Source organism: Labeo rohita, chromosome 19 (assembly GCF_022985175.1).
Source record: "Labeo rohita strain BAU-BD-2019 chromosome 19, IGBB_LRoh.1.0, whole genome shotgun sequence".
NCBI classification, from domain to species: domain Eukaryota; kingdom Metazoa; phylum Chordata; class Actinopteri; order Cypriniformes; family Cyprinidae; genus Labeo; species Labeo rohita.
The window spans coordinates 33,115,410-33,133,475 of record NC_066887.1 but is presented as its reverse complement, the minus strand read 5'-3'; the positions used below and the strand labels follow the sequence as shown (position 1 = coordinate 33,133,475).

The 18,066-nt window shown below is 41.4% G+C and overlaps 1 pseudogene; it reads left to right on the top strand.

The window, feature by feature from the left end:
• Positions 1-444: 444 nt before the first annotated feature.
• Positions 445-18,066, top strand: part of LOC127181560 (NACHT, LRR and PYD domains-containing protein 12-like) — a 333,774-nt pseudogene continuing 316,152 nt past the window's right edge.

The following is an 18,066-nucleotide window of genomic DNA, read 5'->3' as shown; positions in this document are numbered from 1 at the left end:
AGTGTTGAGTCTGAGGAGAACAGGTTTATAAGAGAAGTCACAGACTTTTTGCAGTTTACAGCACTTCTCTTTTGTTCCTATGGTATGCATAAAAACGCGACTGACTGTTGCACAATTCTGACTGAAAATCTGGCATCAAAACTAAAATATAATTGGTTATCCCTTGCTTCCTTAAAGGAAATGTCCCTGTTCCTTGCAGAATCATCTTTTCAACTTAAGATCTGCATATAACTACAATTTAGGACAGGAAAAGAATAATAGTAAGAAGAAAATCAGTACAAATACAGTCCTTTGGTGCCTAGACTCCTAAATAATCAGAAACCACATGTGTCTGCAGATAGACAGATGATGGGTGACATTATCCTTGTCTGATGTTATCACTCTTCATCATTTCTGAAGTGTTTCTTGTATGAATTTATGTAAAATTAACTATATTAATTGTTTATGTCTCTATTCTGTTTTGGTGTGGAGACATCAAACTCACCAAAGCCTGGTTGTGTGTCCATGAGGAGTGACTGATCTATGAATGAGCCAGAAACATTTAAAGGAAGACACACATCGTCTGATCTGAGATACATTTTTGTCTAGATAGATAGATTCTTTATATGAGGTTTGTCTACATGTAAAATGTGAATTCTTATCTTATCTATTCTATTAATGTTGATTCCACAGAGCAAGATCAAACCCACTGGAGTCCAGCTGCGTGTCCATGAAGAGTGACAGGTCTATGGATTGCCCACAATCACTAAAGGAAAGAGAAACATCAGCTGATCAGAGGTATATTTCTGTTTAGGAGGACAGACAGACAGATACAACAGGCTCACAACAAATAAAGCATGCAGAGCAGATTTTGGCAAATACCCACTTATCAAAATACAGAAATGGCCAAACAATTCTGGAAGCATTTAAAACTCAGTGACACCCCAAGCACACTATTATAAAACCCTGAAATACTAGTTGAGCGAAGTATGAGGTTATTTCTCACAGCTGATCCAGAGCTTCAGTCGTGATGTTTTACCAATATCTACTGACACTCATCACGATGATAACCTGGACCAGAACAATACTGTCACTCATTAGATTCAACCAAATTGTAGCACAAATGACCACATCTCTTCTTGGGAAACTCAAACACAGCAATAAAAAAGGCAAAAGTAAAAGACAGATTTAGGGATTGATATATGTGATGTTTGCCTACAAGAAAAGATGTTATGATTTCTTGTCTCTATTCTAAAGTCGATTCTGTGTGGAGGAATCAGACTTACTGGAGGCCAGCTGTGTATCCATGAAGGGTTCTTTGAATAACCCACCTAATTTTACTGGAGGACACACATTAACTAATATGAGGTACAACTTTTCTGTCTGGCTGTCTAGCTAGATAAAATATCTATATGAGAATTGTCTACATGTAAAGTCAACTTTACATGTTAATTTTTTTTTTTTTTTTAATTCTGTTAATGTTGATTCCATAGGCAGAGATCAAACACACCGGAATGCATGAAGAGTGACCAGTCTATGGGTCAATTTAAGGGAAAACACACATCACCTGATCTGAGGTACAACATTTGTGTATAGATAAATACATAGACAGACAGTTTGAGTTGTCTAAATGTAAAATTACCTCAATGATTTTTTTATTCTATTAATGTTGATTTCATAGGCAGAGATCAAACCCACCAGTCTAAGGATACTTGTGGATTCTCCAAAGAGGGCTAATGTGGGATCAGGGTCTATATTAGTGTTTAGAGCTTTATTGAATGTATCAAACACACCTGACCAGAAAGTTGCACAGCTGTGGGCATGTCCAAAACATATGCAGGTGATTGGCAGGGGACTGTTTGCAATGCTTACAGGCAAAGCTCCTGTCTGGGAAAAATGTAGCCAACTAGGCATTGGTTAAGTGAGCTCTGAATAGTATTTTACACTGCATTAAACCATGCCTAGCACATAAGGAAGAAGAGTGTACCTGGGTCATGATGTTATGCCATAGATCCTCTGTAAAAGTAACTCCTAGGTAATGCTCCCAAGTATCTTTAAGAATGTCTGTAGGGTCCACAATAATTGAATTTCTTAAATTATGAATAACTGAGATTAAATGTTTATGGCTAATATTCAAATCAAGGAAATGATCAAAATGTCTTTCAGGGGGACGATTAGGAAAGTGAGGGAACTACTTCTGTATAAAACGTCTGATTTGAAAAAAACGAAATAAGTGATGACTGGGTAAATTATACTTTTTAGCTAAAAAGGAGAAAGATGCAAAAACTCCCTCTTCATCAAAGAAGTTTCTATATGCACCCAGGGAGGGCAATTGTCAGAGTAGCTATCCCTGTTCCAAAAAAGAAGCTTATGAATATTACAGACCCAATAGTATTGCTGAAAATTGGGGAGTTCTAAGCCTCCCTGAGGCTTAGGGAGTTGCAGGACTGACTCCTTAAGGTGAGCAGGTTTATTTCCCTACAGAAACGAGCGCAAAAGACTATCAAAGCCATTAAAGAAAGATTTATGCAAATCGGTAAGTGTTTGAAAAAGGTAAAGAAATTTAGGCAAAATAACCATTTTGACCAAGTTAATGCAGCCTATATGGCAGAGAGGCCCATCTACACAACACATGCCCAGGTTTGATTTATCCACAAGTGGTTGAAAATTGCTTGCAAATAAAGTATTGTAAGAGTTTGTAATAAAGACCCCCAAGTTTTTGAAACCATCAGAAGCTATCTTAAAGGGTAAGGAAGATCGAGGAAGATTTTTAGCTTGTGAATTAAAAAATAAGTTAACTTTTATGTAAATTTATCTTGTAGCCAGATAGTTGACTAAATTTGGCTAAGATATCCAAGATTGGAGGCAAAGCGGTAGCAGGGTTTGAAATAAATAATAAAAGGTCATCAGCATATAGAGAAAGTTTGTGAGCTAATTCATGTCGTTTAATTCCCTCAAAGCCATTGTGGCTATGAAGCCAGATAGCTAAAGGTTCTACAGCTAAATTAAAAAGTAAGGGAGACAGGGGACAGCCCTGCCATGCCCTGCGATGACGAGAGAAAGAAGGTGACCGCATACCATTAGTGTGTACAGATGGTATAGGAGAAGAATAAAGAAGTCTAATCTTAGAGATAAAGCTAGAATTGAACCCAAACTTTCCCAGAATGAAAAAACAAATAAAGTGTGTCTCCCTGGGGTGAAGCCTGTCTGATCATGAACAACTGAAGTGGGTAGAACATGATCACAGAAATATATTTTACTGTCACTTTAACTTCTTTAATTTAAGTTGTAACCTGTTATTTTTGTCTTTCAGTCATGACTTTCAACAGGTCCAAGGCAGATTAAAATCAAACCTGATAAAGACGTTTCAGTGTCTGTATGAAGGATCAACAAAGCAGGGTAACCCAACACTCCTGAATGAGATCTACACAGAGCTCTACATCACAGAGAGTGAAAGTGGAGAGGTCAGTAATGAGCATGAAGTGAGACAGATTGAGACACAATCCAGGAGAGCAGCAACGGAGGATAAACCAATCAAATGCAATTACATCTTTAGACCTTTACCTGGACAAGACAAAGCCATCAGAACTGTGCTGACAAAGGGAATCGCTGGCATTGGAAAAACAGTCTCTGTGCAGAAGTTCATTGTGGACTGGGCTGAAGGGAAAGAGAATCAGGATATCTGGTTCATATTTCCACTTCCTTTCAGAGAACTCAACTTGATGAAGGACAAAACACTCCTTCTTTCAGATCTTCTTCATATCTTTTTCCCTGAAACAAAACAAATGAAAATATCCAGTGATGAATATAAAGTGTTGTTCATCTTTGATGGTCTGGATGAATGTCGTCTGTCTCTTGATTTTCAGAGTGATGTGAGGTTGTGTGATGTAAGTAAATCAGCCTCAGTGGACGTGCTGCTGACAAACCTCATTGTGGGGAATCTGCTTCCCTCTGCTCTAATCTGGATCACCTCCAGACCAGCAGCAGCTGATCTCATTCCCTCTGAGTGTGTCCATCGAGTGACAGAGGTACGAGGCTTCAATGATCCACAGAAGGAGGAATACTTCAGGAAGAGAATCAATGATAAGAGTCTGGCCAAAACAATCATCTCACATCTGAAGTCATCAAGGAGCCTCCACATCATGTGCCACATCCCAGTGTTCTGCTGGATCTCAGCCACTGTTTTAGAGAAGATGTTGTGTGAAGCGGAAAGTGGAGAGATTCCCAAGACTCTCACTCAAATGTACACACACTTCCTGATCATTCAAACCAACATCAAACATGACAAGGACTATAAGACAGTGAAGGATGAAGACATGATTGTCAAACTGGGGAAACTGGCTTTTCAGCAGCTTGTGAAAGGCAACCTGATCTTTTATGGGGAAGATCTGAGAGAGTGTGGCATTGATGTGACAGAAGCATCAGTGTACTCAGGATTATGCACTCAGATCTTCAGAGAGGAGTTTGGCTTGTATCAGGGGAAAGTCTTCTGCTTTGTTCATCTGAGCATCCAGGAACATCTAGCAGCTCTATATGTGCACCACTCCTTTACAAAAAAATACACAAATGTATTTGACCAAACCAAACAAAATCTTTTCTGTAAAGTTGTAAACTGGATGAATTCAGTATCTGGTCTGCATCAGACAGCTGTGAACAATGCCTTAAAGAGTAAGAATGGACATCTGGATCTTTTCCTACGTTTTCTTCTGGGTCTCTCATTGGAGTCCAATCAGACTCTCTTACGAAAACTGCTGACACGGACAGGAAGCTGCTCCTACAATAAAGAGGAAACAGTTCGATACATCAAACAGAAGATCAGGGAGAACCTCTCTCAAGAGAGATCCATCAATCTGTTCCACTGTCTGAATGAACTGGGTGATGATTCACTGATGCTGGAAATCCAAGATTATCTGAAATCTGGACAAATAAAAGAAACCAAACTCTCCTCTTCACAGTGGTCAGCTCTGGTTTATGTGTTGCTGACATCAGAGGAGAAGTTGGATGTTTTTGATGTAAAAAAGTTTATTGGAGCCCAAAATAGAGCAGATAAAGTTCTGCAGAAGCTATTGCCTGTGGTTAAAGAATCCAGATCTGTTCAGTAAGTCACACCGACAACAATCACTTTACTGATAAAACATGATCATTTATGATTTTGGCATGTGCTTTCTTACCAAAGCAACATAAGTTACATACTGTCACAAAATCCCATTACTGGCAGTGAGACACACTTACTAAAGCAGCTGAGGAAGTTTTTTGTGTGAGAGTTGATGATTGTAGAGGCCAGTGTGTGAGACGTGATGAAGGATTGAATGTGACACGATCAATACTAACAGCATCAATGTCTTTAACACTGTCTTTTTCTATATATTGATGCTGTATGATTGGGACTGTTTGCCCTCTAATTATGTATATTTGAATGTGTTACTGCTTCTGTAAATCACATTTGTAGTTTACACATTTTATTCTATATTTGCAGCTGGTATCAGTTCACCATGCATCTTTAATCTCTACAGGTTGAGGGATTGTGTTGTCACAGATGAAGGTTGTGCTGCTCTAGCTTCAGCTCTGAGATCAAACCCCTCACACCTGAGAGAACTGGATCTGTCATTAAATAAACTAGGAACATCAGGAGTGAAGCTGCTCTCTGACGGGTTGAAGGATCCTCGCTGTAACCTGGAGATATTGCGGTAAGATTATATAAATGTGTCAGCATCCTCCATTTTCTTCATATGGTTAATCGTTTACAAAATAAACTAAACAAGACAAAAAAATAATAATTGAAGAGTTTGTTTAGTCTTCAATGGCAGTTTTAAACAATGTTTATATGTTATACTTATGGAAGGGACAAACCACAGCTAGCTGTGCACTCAGGGTGATACAAGACCTCTCTGCTTTGAGTCGGGTCCAGATCGTCTTGTAAAGTTTATTTTGTGACAAGAACCATCTTGAAGTATTATTATGAAATTATTGTGTGCGATGACACCTATTGTATCCACTGGTATTCTTCTACTTCCTATTTTTCTACTGCTCTTGAGTTTATCCCTGCTGAAAAAAAAAACTGCTAAAACCAGCCTAAGCTGGTTGGCTGGTTTTGGCTGGTCATCCAGCCTGGTCTTAGCGGGTCTGCAGGCTGGTTTTAGAGGAGTTTTTGACCACTTCCAGGCTGGTCTTAGCTGGTCAGGCTGGGAGACCAGCTGGAACAACCAGCTAAAACCAGCCTGGCCAGTCTGGAAGACCAGCTAAAATCAGCTATTTCCATCTTAATTCAGCTAGGACCAGCCAACCAGCCTAGACCTAGGAAAGTTATGGCACACAGATATAGGACGGTCTGTCACCATAGAAAATTTAAAAGTCTCTAACTCAAGCCGTCTTGCTCTACGAACTGTCCAAATTTGCAATTATGTTTATGCTAATAACTTTTGAAATGTAAAGTTTAGATGGAAAATTCTATATTTCCTCTGATTCTTTGGCTAATGTCGAGTGGACTAAAAAAATTCTATCGGTCAGGATTTTTCAACATTTTTTATAGTTTTTGAATTTTTTCAAACTTATCCTAGACAGTTTGTCTGATTTTCACTAAAATTAGCTCAGATTATCTTCAGTCCATGCTGGCAAAAAGATATCAGAAGCTTTTTGATAGATCCATCGAAAAGCTTGTCAAATCAGACTTGAGGCTATATTTCTTAAACGCTGTCATATTCAAATCAAAACTTGGGATATGTCATAATAGTCATGACCTGAGGCTCTGAGTGCTTAGTTTTGGTGCAGTTTCATAACTTCTAAATGGTTTGGCCAAAAATCACTAAACTGGTATCTTTAGATTCAGTGCAGCATGCCGAGTCGAACCATATCTATTTTTCCCATGTTTGCCATTTTGGGCGGCGGTCGTTTTATTGTTAAATGCTATAGCCTATTTAACAAGCACACTGGCATATCATTACGAAACTCAAGTCTTCAGTACCATGCCTTGATAGTACTCAAAATGTTGTGTCTGAGACTGTATCTCAGCAAAGCTTTGATATCTTTGTATGTGCCATTGTGACCTCACACAGAACCTTGGGTCATGCCAAGAACATAAATACCAATTATGCTATAGTTGGCCAAACTTCCTGTCCGTCATTTTGATTTTTGTGTAAAACCTGCTTCCTCGTACACCGTTTGTCTGATTTTCACCAAAATCGAGTCAGATCATCTTCAGACTGTGCTGACAAAAAGTTATGGATTTCGTGTCAAAAGCGTTTTTTTTTTTTTTTTTTGAATAGCATGGAACAAAGTTGAGGTGTGATGATAAAATTACTCTGTGGCTGTATCTCTGCAAAGCTTTGATATATTGACACCAAACTTTGTCACCTCACAAAGAACACACCACATCGATTTGATAACAGTGCCACCCATAGGTCTAATGTGATGAACCATTACATTGTACCACTAGTGTTTGTATTTATGATTTTTCAACTATTTTGACTAATATCATCTTAAATTGGCTTTAATTATTCATTGCTGCAGTTGGTCTGATGCTCATCTGATGCTTAAATTGGATATGGTCAAAAGATTGTATCTGTAAAACTTGCAGTGTAAATGCAGCCTATGATCATTCAGTTTACAGCACCTTCATAAATTGAATAAACAGAGGGAAAGCAAAAACACACTTATGCACTTCCTTTATTCATCATTTTGTAGATGGTACATCATCATCTTGTTTCGACCAAAGTGACTTGAATATACCTGATGTCATAAATAGGACTCTCATAAATATGAACTTCCCAGGAGAAATTGAATGCGCCAAAACTCTGCAGGACAGGCCCTCAAAGAGCAGGTTTCGACAGCCTTGCATTAAGAAGAAATCAAACATTCTGGCAACAAGAAGAACATAACAACAGTATTACAGTACTGTTATCCTTTTGATTTAATTTTTCATTAAACCAGTAAGTAAGATGGCATGTGATGTCTTTGTAAGAAAGAAGACAAAGCAAATCCAAATTGTGATTCAAGAGACATGAAAGAAGTGCCAGCTTCATATACTCAGATGAGCAGTGTAATGGCCACACATTAAAGTATCCAGTGGTGTGGCAGAAGGTTTCCGGCACATTCTGTCTTTTCCATGTCAGTTGTGTGTAACACTTATGTTATTGCAGTTTAAGTTCTTAAATTACAATTAAATTACTAACTGACTAGAATTTAGGTTTTAATGCCAATTCGTTATTGTTCATTTTTAAATTATTTGTTCCAACACTTGATTGTTCTGTTTAATTCTATACTTTAAATTGTGCTTGTTCATTTAGATTTCAATGTTATCTTGTGTTTGCTTCAAATAGCATTTTATCAAGCCCCCAATATAACTACATAAAGAGAAAATATAATGTTCTAGTATTTATACTTAACCCTAGACACAGAGATTTTACTTGTGTGAATTGCCTGTGTATGTGTAACACCTCTCTATACTAATAGTGAAGCTTTGACTTTAATTACTTAAAAAACAGCAGCATTACCACCTCGTTGCTTAGAAATATAATGTAGCTTTTCAGTAGTGAAGCTATTTTATTATTAGTCACAGGGCAGCACTGACAAGTTTTTGTGCTCCTGATCTTTCTATGTGTGGACTATGACATCCCAGATTTCTGTGTGTGAATGGTGTGTGTATGTGTGTACATCAATGAAGATCACATATTAATATAGAAACCCCACCACCACCATGCCACCACCAAATTACTGCTAATCAAGTCTGTTTCTGATTGTGAAGTTCTTGGTTATCTGAGCTAAACAGTGAGTTGAAGGTCCTGAACTGGTAGAGTGAAGAGTGTCATTGTTCTTTACAGGCTATGGGGTTGTGGTGTCACAGATGAAGATTGTGCTGCTCTGGCTTCAGCTCTGAGATCAAACCCCTCACACCTGAGAGAACTGGATCTGCTTGGGAATAAGTTAGGGAACTCAGGAATGAATCGGCTCTCTCATGGACTAAAGGATCCTCACTGTAATCTGGAGAAACTGGGGTAAATCATCTCTCTGAGAATCATTCACACTCACCAGCATTTTTTTAATAGTTGTGGTTGTAGAGATTTATTCACCTGTTAGATTGTTAGCTATTTTGTCAATAACATAAAATCAGTTAAAGTAATGAGACAAATCAGAATGGGATCAGGGCTTAAACAAATGATGTGCAATAAATCTTTTTGTTATGAAAAAAACATATATTGTATGATTCCGTGTCAACTCAAGGTCCCTGGCTCAAATTGTTGATTGTCAATATTTTTTTCTGAAGAAATATAAAAGTAAAATGATGAAAGCCAAAATAATAAATGTCACAGATACAGTTATACTGAGTTATCCTCTATTTTGTAGAGGGAGGTCAAAATAAATTACTGAAAATTACTTAAGAAAGATGGTAGCATCACTATTTTTACACAGAGATTGGTAAGTCTATTAGCAAAATCTGTTGACTTTTAGCGATCTTTGTTACAGAAAAAGCACTTTTCAAGATTTTCATTTATGTTTGCATGCCTGTAACTCAGTAAGTATTAAAAATATCCTTATGGTGCTTTAGATTTCAAGTCCTAACAAACTTTTATTTTGACATCTTTATTGTTAAGGCCCTATATAGTTCCATTCTAGAGATACTGGTACCTCAATATGGCTCCAGAAGTAAATTATTAAATTGTACATATCTTACATTGAACTCCTTCACCATTAAATCAAGCTGGAATTTGCACCGTTAGACCACTAAGTTGGACCAGCCTAAAAATGTAACGTTTTTGTGACATCGTTTTTTTAGGGGGCTTTTTTTGGTCCTCGTAACAACTTACAGAGCAGTACAGTGTCACAGGGGAGCATCAAAAATTTTTTGGAAATATTGATTTTGCATTAATGCACACAACATAGTGTCACACAGTGGTATCATTTAAATATTTTTTATTCAAGACTATAATTTCCCTCCACTGCAAAACGTTCATACCAGGCCCGGTTCTATGGGAGTGCAAACAAAATCGATAACCACAAGGACCACAAGTCAGAGATTCATTGTGTAGAGAACTTCATTACTTATAACCAGTTGTTAATTTGTAAATTGCGACGACCCGGAACAAAATGGGGTTTCGGATCTGGCAAGTGATCAGAGAAGGGAGAGGTACAGAGCATTCACGCAATCACATTTGTGGACCAACTGGAGTGATTATCAGCTTGCATCAGTTGCTTTTAGTGTGCACATGTACTTCAAAATGTCATGGTTATTTTATTTTTAACCCAAACATTTTTTAGCTTTGTTTTTGTGTAGCCCCGCCCCTTGGACAGGACAGTCGCAATTAACAACCCAGCAGTTATTGTCACGAGGAGTGAGAGGTGAGAGGCGAGAGGCGAGGGGATCCAAATGCGAGCTTTTATTTAATGGACGAGGCAAAGACATGGTCAGACAGGCAGGGTCAAAATCACAGCAAACAGGTATAACGGAGGGATGCACAAGAGAAGTCCGTGAGGCTGGCGTGGGTCGATCAACGGCGAACATAATCCATAACGTGCGACAGAAGAATAATCCTTATAACAAGCAATAGTCCAGAACAGTCAAAACGGGGAAGCCAGGCGAGGGAACTAGGAACTAGGAACTAGGAAAACGCTGAAGACAATAAACACAACAATAATACTCCGTGGCTTGCATGGGGAAAGACCGGGGCTTTTATAGTGACGCTGATTGGTCACATGCGATGACGCAATCAGCGTGAAGGATACTGGGAGATGTAGTCCGGGGTGTAATGCGACAGTCAGTGTGTGATAAGGTGAGGGTGACCTCTGGTGGTGGGCAGACGACGGAACATCGACCAGATTCATGACATAGCCCCCCCCCCCAAGGAGCGGCTTCCAGACGCTCCAACAGCAAAACAGTTCTGGGGAGCGGTGGGAGGGCCAGGAGACTGAGAGGAGGAAGCCTTCCAGGGCGGAGCAGGAGGCGCCGGAACCCTCCAGGGCGGAGCCAGAGGCGCCGAAGCCCTCCAGGGCGGAGCCAGAGGCGCCGGAGCACTCCAGGGCGGAGCCGGAGGCAGAGCAGGAGGCGTAGGAGCCCTCCAGGGTGGAGCAGGAGGCGCCGGAGCCCTCCAGGGCGGAGCCGGAGGCGGAGCAGGAGGTGCAGGAGCCCTCCAGTGCGGAGCCGGAGCAGGAGCCAGAGGCTGAGCAGGAGGCACCGGGGCCTTCCAGGGTGGAACCGGAGGCAGAGCAGGAGGCGCCGGGACCCTCCAGGGCGCAACAGCAGGCGCCAGGGCCCTCCAGGGCTGAGCAGGAACCCGCATCATGGGCTGGGACCTGGGGAGAACAGGGACAGAGGAGACAGAAGAAAGGGAGAAGCAGAGAGTTTTGAGGTTAACGCCCCCTCCATAAGAGGTTCTACAGCTGGCGCTGACACCTCTGGAGGCATTGGCGCAGCTTCTCCGACGGGGAAGGCCTCTGGAGCAGACTTGAGACCAGACGGGACCTCTGGAGCAGACTTGAGACCAGACGGGACCTCTGGAGCAGACTTGAGACCAGACGGGACCTCTGGAGCAGGCTTGAGATCAGACAGGACCTCTGGAGCAGACTTGAGACCAGACGGGACCTCTGGAGCAGACTTGAGACCAGACGGGACCTCTGGAGCAGACTTGAGACCAGACAGGAGCTCTGGAGCAGGCTTGAGATCAGACGGGAGCTCTGGAGCAGGCTTGAGACCAGACGGGAGCTCTGGAGCAGGTTTGAGATCTGACGGGAGCTCTGGAGCAGGCTTGAGATCAGATGGGAGCTCTGGAGCAGGCTTGTGAACAAACATGACCTCTGGGGCGGACTTGTGAACCGACGTGACCTCGGGGGCGGACTTGTGAACAGACGTGACCTCCGGGGCAGACTTGTGAACAGATGTGACCTCCGGGGCGGACTCGTGAACAGATGTGACCTCTGGAGTGTAGTGTGCGGCCCACATACTGAGAATGGTGATCGCCATCACACTGGCAGACATAATGTGACTTGACTCTGGGCGGTCAGACGAGACGTGACTTGACTCTGGGCGGTCAGACGAGACATGGTGAGGCTCTGGACAGATAGACGAGACGTGACGGGGCTCTGGAAGGTCAGACGAGACGTGACTTGGCTCTGGAAGGTCAGACGAGACGTGACTTGGCTCTGGAACAGCAATAATAACTTCATTTGGCTCATGAAGATCAGCTGTGGTTTGACTTGGTTCGTGGAGACTGGCTGTGACTTGACTTGGCTCGTGAAGATCAGCGACTTTACTTGACTCAGGAACCACAACTGTGACGTTGCTTGACTCAGGAACCACGGCTGTGACGATGCTTGACTCAGGAACCAAGGCTGTGACATTGCTTGATGCAGGAACGACCGCTTTGACGTTACTGGACTTGGAAGCTTGACTGGACTTGGAAGCCTGACTGGACTTGGAAGCCTGACTGGACTTGGAAGCTTGACTGGACTTGGAAGCTACAGCTGTAGCCTGACTTGACTCTAGAGCAGCGGCTGAAGCTTGACTTTTGGCTGAAGCGCCATTTTAGCTGCCCATACCGTCATTAGGGGTGAGTCCAGCACGTGGGCCATCATGACCACAGGTGGCGTCCGGGTGCTGACCACAGGTTCAGGAATGGCGGCCATCTTGTGGAGTGGCTTGGAGACGGCGGCCATCTTGTGCAGTGGCTCTGGCGTGGCAGCCATCTTGTGCAGTGGCTCTGGTGTGGCAGCCATCTTGTGCAGTGGCTCTGGCGTGGCAGCCATCTCGTGCAGTGGCTCTGGCGTGGCAGCCATCTTGTGCGGTGGCTCTGGCGTGGCAGCCATCTTGTGCGGTGGCTCTGGCGTGGCAGCCATCTTGTGCAGTGGCTCTGGCGCGGCAGCCATCTTGTGCGGTGGCTCTGGCGTGGCAGCCATCTTGTGCGGTGGCCCTGGCGTGGCAGCCATCTTGACAGTGCTTGGCTCAGGAAAGATGGCTGTAACTTGACTTGAGATAGGAGCGATAGCTCTGACTTGACTTGACACAGGAAGCACAGCTTTAACCTGACTTGACACAGGAACCAGGACCGTAGCTTGACTTGACACTGGAACAACAGCCGTAGCTTGACTTGGCTTGGAAACTTGACTTGACTCAGGAAACACAGCTGCAACTTGACTTGACTTGAAAACTTGACTTGACTCAGGAAATGCAGCTGTAACTTTGTATGGCTCTGGTATAGCAGCTGTCACGTGACGAAGCTCCGTTTTCGCCGCCATCTTGCGAACGGGCTCCGCTGTCGCCGCCATCTCGTGAGCGCGCACCGGCGCCGCCGCCGTCTTGCGAACGGGCACCACAGTCGCCGCCATTTTGTGCACGGGCTCTGTTGTCGTCGCCAGGGTATGAACGCGCTCCGGCGCGGCCGCCATTTTGTGAACGGGCACCACTGTCGCCGCCATTGCTCGAGCGCGCTCCGCCACAGCCGCCATTTCCCGCGGGATCCAGGCAGGCAGCGGTTCCGTGGCGTCGCGCTCCCCATCCGCGACACCCACGGTAAACGGAGAGCCCACACACAATAGTGCAAAGTCAAAACAGTCAAAACAGGGAAGCCAGGCGAGGGAACTAGGAACTAGGAAAACGCTGAAGACAAACACAACAATAATACTCCGTGGCTTGCATGGGGAAAGACCGGGGCTTTTATAGTGACGCTGATTGATCACATGCGATGACGCAATCAGCGTGAAGGATACTGGGAGATGTAGTCCGGGGTGTAATGCGACAGTCAGTGTGTGATAAGGTGAGGGTGACCTCTGGTGGTGGGCGGACGGTGGAACATCGACCAGATTCGTGTCTCTCTTCAGGAGTAGTTCTCAGTGCCATCGACTTGCATTTCTTTGCTAAATATATATTTTGTTTAATCTATAAAACTGTTTCTTTGCTGTAAATGATTTTATGCTAAGCAGACTTAGGAGACACAATGTCAGTCATCTAAATGAGATGCATCAGTCTTTTTGCTATGATTATAGGCTGTTTAATTTTTACTTATAAAATTCTTGTTAAATGAGTTTAAATGTGAGAAATATTGTATACACGTTTAAACATTAAAATATGTTGTATTAAGAACTAGTGTTGGGTTCGAGTCCACCTAAGTCGAGTCCGAGTCGAGTCCGAGTCTGTAACCAGTCGAGTCCGAGACGAGTCCGAGTCCAAAATGGGCCGAGTCGGACTCAAGTCCGAGTCCCAAAGGGCCAAGTCCGAGTCGAGTCCGAGTCCAAGGAAACACAAATGTTTGTTGAAATCTTAACATTGTTTTAACCCAGGGGTGCCAAAACTCGGTCCTGGAGGGCCGGTGTCCTACAGAGCTTAGCTCCAGCCCCAATTAGACACACCTAAACCAGCTAATCAAGCTCTTACTAGGCATACTAGAAACCCCCTGGCAGGTGTGTTGAGGCAAGTTGGAGCTAAACCAAGGACCAGGACTGAGTTTGGGTGCCCCTGTTTTTAAACTTTGCAATAGGAAAACGCAATGTCAGTTGAAATGTAAGAAAAGCAAAATGTAAGAAAAGTGGATCTTGCCATTTTGATTTTTGATTTCACAACATCTCATAAGTGTCCATGCTCTGCTTAGCAAACTTAAAGTCATGGAACAGAAGTTATAGCTGACTTATGTCTTGTGACATATTTCAGAGTGAAATGTTTTAGAATGTGATAAATTATAGGGCGGGACTTGACTTTATTCACTGATATAGTAAATGTATAAATTCAAGGGTGGGGGTAAAGGAGTAGGTATCTTGGTGAATGGGACCTTAGGAGCAGAAAATGCACCTCTTTTATTTATGATTGTGGCTGTGTGTTTTGGGTTTTATGACTTTTTTTCTTGGATGAAAATGAGGTTGTGAGGGATAAACCTAGTCTTTACAATGGTACACACTGTGTATAAAGCCCTACATATACTTTCAATAAGTCACAGCAAACTCACATCTGTTTTATATTTGAATGCATTTATCGTTACATTAATTACAATAAATTACATTATATAAAGAAAAATTGATGATGTGCCGTTGAATTATTAGAAAATCATGCACACCCAAGGTGGCAAAGATGTTAGAAAAACTATTTTTCTTTGAAGCTAGAAACTGCCACCATGTTTAAAAAATAATAATAATTTTAATACAGCAAAAACTAATCAACTAATGTAAGTAAAACATTCTCAAGTTTACTGAAGGCAAGTAAACACTCCAAGTAGGCCTATTACGTACAAACAAAAGGATAAATAATATATTAATCAAAAATACAAATGAAATAATATTTTTTAAAAATAGAATCTTTTTAAAAATAGATTTTTTTTAAGTAGGTCTATCTAAAGGCATGACAGCCTAAAAAGTAGTAGTCAAGAAATAGACTACAGACATTTCTTGAAGTAATAAATGTTAAAATAAAACAATGCAAAATCTTCACAGTATAAATTAAACATGATTCTTACTAAAATTAATAAGTGATTCAGTCAGGAAAAGTGAGTGATTTTCTTTTTCCTTTTGTTGTTTGATTAATATTTATGATGCGATCGGCGGCTGCAGGTTTACGCTGCTGTCGCTTTAAGATCTGAAGCACAAATCAGATATTTTGACGCATCAGTGTTTCTCCCAGCTGTTCAGGTTTACTTAAGACAAAACTGAATTTATTTACATGAACAGTCTCTAAGACGAGCATGTGTGTAGCAATAACAGACCCTTTCAGAAGCGAAAGAGAACTCGACATTCGCACACTGACTGAGAGGCGCGTTCTGTGAGCTCGCTTTGAATGTATGTGCACACATAAACCCATTGGCTTTCAAGTAGCCTACTGGACAAGACATAAAACAAATGCAAATACTGAATATCACTTTCGTGATAATGCATCGGGAAAACTGTTTGTAATTGTAATGCATTCAAAAACTGTACATTTCCGTCAACTGTCTCTGGACTCGGATGGACTCGGCATATTTTCCAAGTCCGAAAGGCTTGAGTCCGAGTAAAAATGCATCCGAGTCCGTGACAAGTCCGAGTCACCTAAAAATTGTACTCGAGACTGGACTCGAGTCCGAGTACGAGTCCGAGTACCCCAACTCTATTAAGAACTGTATTTAATGAAAAATCAAGGCAATTTGCAAAGAAAGAAAGAAAGAATGAAATATGTCGAAATGAATAAAAAACTAAAACGAAACAAAACTAACAACAGTTATTGAAAATCTTACTGAAATAAAAGAATAATTATAAAAATGAATAATTGTTTTCGTAATCATTGTTCTCACCCTGGCGGAGCTGTCCAAGTGCACTGTGAAAGGTATAATCAGGAATAAGGGACGATCGATGCATTGGACGTTAAGAGGGAAATTTACCTACCATATTTGCATACTCTTATCATCTAATCAGTCTCAGCATTCTCTAATTTTGTTTCGCTTGAGGTTTAAATAACTCACTAAAACTGAAACTAAGCTATATATAAACTAAATAAAAATGTGTTCACAAAATAAAAACTAAACTAAAATTAAGAAAATTATTAATGAAACGAATAAAATTAGACTATATTTTATAGGGAAGTTGAAAACGACATTAAGATAAAAACAAAAATAACAACCTAGGCACAAACATGTTTCATTGGTGCGTGAGGAGGGGGGATCCACCAAATGAGGTGCCGGATCAGATTCCAGCACAAATTAAACCCTGATTATAACCAAATACATGATAAATTAAGATGAGTGACAGCTTTTTAGTGATTAGGCCTATAAATATATATAACCCTTATATATATTAAGGTTAGAGCACCCTCACTAATTTAAGAAGCACCCTCAGCAGTTTAATTCTGGAGCCGAGCCTGGTTCATACTTTAAAACAGTTGATCTTCCTATTTTAAAGAAGACATTACATTTTACAATTCAGTAAGAACAAAGAAAAAGCAAACATATCAAACCCCCAGCACCCACTAACTCACACTGGGCCTCACACCATGCTGGTGATGGCCCTGTCTCTACAGGTTGTGGAGGTGTGGTGTCACAGGTGAAGGTTGTGCTGCTCTGGTTTCAGCTCTGAAATCAAACCCCTCACACCTGAAAGAACTGGATCTGACATGGAATAAACTGGGGGACTCAGGAGTGAAGCTGCTCTCTAATCTACTGAAGGATCCTCACTGTAAACTGGAAACATTGCGGTAAGATTGTATGAATGTCACAACATAAATTAATGTCCTCCACAATTTTTACTCCTATGAAAAGTATGAACAACATTAAAATAAAAAATTATTTTAAGATAATTGAATAGAATGTTGTTTTAATCTTTATTACATCTTTATTAAGACATATGGGCTCAATAAATTATGCTCTTGTGCACAATAAGCAAGCTAACATGCAGTACAATCTATATCTTTCACACGATCTAAATATAAATGCATTTTAAGCTATGTGTTTTTAAGCTTCCTCTGCAAGCGATGTTTTTGAATAGTGCGCATACGCATAAATGCCTACAGGAACCCCGGAGTGTGACGTAAGACAGAACCCGCAGTGAATCAATTATCAAATAAAGTGAAATAACATGGAACAAAAAATTGTGAATTAGTCATCAGGTGCCATGTTTAATATAGCTGCATTTAGATCTCTAATAAGTTAAAGGAACCGTATGTAGGATTGTGGCCAAAGCTGGTACTGCAATCACTTTCAAAATACTGTAGAACGGCGTATCCCCTCCCCCTCCCCCCTGACTCGAGGTTGCCAGCTAAGCTGCAGGATTCCGCAGGAACGTAGGCTGCTAAGTTTTTTTTTCTTCTGTTACTTATGTTTATGCTTCAGGAGAGATGTTTTGCGAAGTAATTATGTGTCGCAAAAATTTACTAAAGGCGATTAGCCAAATATTTCGTATGTACTGTAATACCACATTTCAGTCGGAACATAGATTGTTTTCATACCGTGCTAGTGGTGCGATATAAAGCTTTTTATGTACGCATTTAGCATGGGCGACCGTGGAAAATCCACTGTGTACGGAAGCACAGGGCTTTTAGCCTATACCAACAAACATGGTAGAATATAGCATCTGTCTTAAAATTCTTCTCCGTTTTCAGCCGTCTCCATCTGTCAAAGGCATCTCCTATACAAATCCTTGTTTTATTTCGGACTT